This window comes from Chionomys nivalis, chromosome 15 (assembly GCF_950005125.1).
Source record: "Chionomys nivalis chromosome 15, mChiNiv1.1, whole genome shotgun sequence".
Lineage (NCBI taxonomy): Eukaryota > Metazoa > Chordata > Mammalia > Rodentia > Cricetidae > Chionomys > Chionomys nivalis.
The window spans coordinates 28,931,682-28,933,730 of NC_080100.1; the positions used below are offsets into that span (position 1 = coordinate 28,931,682).

At 40.0% G+C, this 2,049-nt stretch overlaps 1 pseudogene; it reads right to left on the bottom strand.

The window, feature by feature from the left end:
- Window positions 1–537: 537 nt before the first annotated feature.
- Window positions 538–1,101, bottom strand: LOC130887133 (60S ribosomal protein L15-like; annotated as a pseudogene).
- Between the last annotated feature and the right edge of the window lie 948 nt (window positions 1,102–2,049).

Below are 2,049 nucleotides of genomic sequence, written 5' to 3' on the forward strand. Positions count from 1 at the left end.
CTCCAAAGCGTTAGATATTAGAACAGGGTATATCTTACCTTTGAGTAGTTGTGTGATACACTATGTTCTCATCATTTAGAACATAGATTTTCCTTTACGTCATAATCATTTCTTTATTCTGATGAGTCACGTGTTCCACAATCCTTGGAGTCTTCTAGCTTCTTCAAATAAAGAAAAGGCCAAAACACCTTTTCTAGGAGGACACTCTCCCTTGCCCCGTGCTGACCTTAACTTGCATCAATCCCTCTGCCTCAGCTTCCCGACCATCTTGCATACCTTTTTTTCCCCCTTTTTCTTTTCTCCCCTTTAGGGCACTCTGTGTTTTGGAAACAAAATATATTGAAAGCACCTTTCATGGCAGAGAATAAACTTTTCCCTACCTTGTCATATACACTGTTGTATTCCCTAACAACTACTTGTTAAGGATTCCATAACATATTTTGTCCTTTTTTTGACTGTCCTAAATTGTTAACCAGGTATGAATTTTACAAATATTACATGTATTGGCGGTAATGGTGGTGTTGGAGAGTGCCTTCTTCAGGCTTCAGGGCCACCAATGGTGTGATAGAACTCGTGGCTCTTTTCAAAGCCATAGATGCCGAGACCAGCAGACATCAGTCCAAACAAATCTCTGTGTTTGTGCATTGGTTTGGTGACCCACTGGGTTAAAGGATTTCTTCTGATAGTTTATGGAATGGATCAATGAGGATAACCTCAAAAAATTTGTCTGTGAGATCTTCACCAACCCAGTAAAAAATTAGTGCTCTCCAAGTCCCCCAGGGTTCAGCTCTTTCCTCAGCAGCACACTGAGGCTTTGGGCAAACGTTAGCTGGTTGATGCCATGATAGCCGGGCCTGCTGTAAGTTGAACCTTTAGGAGCCGGGCATTTGCAGTCACATGACAGACACAAATTCTGTATATAACACAACCGTGCTTAGCCTTGTATCTCAGCATTCATGTTTTATCAGACCGGTGGTGCAGGGAGCTCCAGGCTGTGTCTAGAGCTGGTAGTATTGGCAGCAGGGGATCCTCAGAAAAAAAGTGCATCAAGTTGGGGTGTTTCTTCTTCCAAAGTTCCTGGATGTATTTATATGCCTTCATCTTGGCTCACCTAATGACTGCCACCAGAGTAAAGGAAGAAATCTTTCTCCATATTTTGTAATTTTTATTTTGGAAAAATGTCATACATTACTTACTACCTAAATAGAATATTTATGTTCGAAGTACATCATATATTCAGAACACCTGTTTATGCACTAGGCATCACTAAAAACTGTCTCCTAGTTGGAATGGGTTTACTATTTTGTTCTTTATTCATGTTTGAATGAGAGTCTATGTTGTTTGGAAAAAAAAATTCCTCTAAAGAAGGAAAGTTAATGATTTTCTTACGAAGCATTTGATATATTTTTTCATCATTTTAAATTTTTTTAACATGCCAACCACAGTTTCCCCTGCCTCTTCTACTCCTGCTTGTCTCCCCTGCTTCCCCCTCTATCTAAATAGCTCCCCCATCATTCTCCTTCTCTGTCTTGCCCACAATTTTATCATCCTTATCCCTCATGTTCCCATTCCCCAATCCCCTCTCTTTTACTCTTCCCTCTGTTTACCCAGGGTATCCCATATACTTCCTTTTCCCAGGGAGATAGATCCATTTGTTCCTCTTTGGGTCCTCCTGGTTACCTAGCTTGTCTGGGGCTGAGGATTGTAGCCTGGTTATCCATTGCTTTACAGCTAATATTCACTTATGGCTGAGTACATACCCGATTTGTCTTTTTGCGTCTGGGTTACCTCATTCAGGATGACTTTTTTCTAGTTATATCCATTTGCCTGCAAATTTCATGTCATTTTTTCCCGTTGAATAATAATCCAAATGTGTAGATATACCACATTTTCTTTATTCATTTTTTGATTGAGGGGCATCTAGGTTGTTTCTAGGTTCTGGTTATTACAAATAATGCTGATATGAACATAGCTGAGTAAGTATCCTTAGGATATGGTTGGGCATTCTTTGGGTATATGCCCAAGAGTGGTATAATCCCGTTAAAAAAG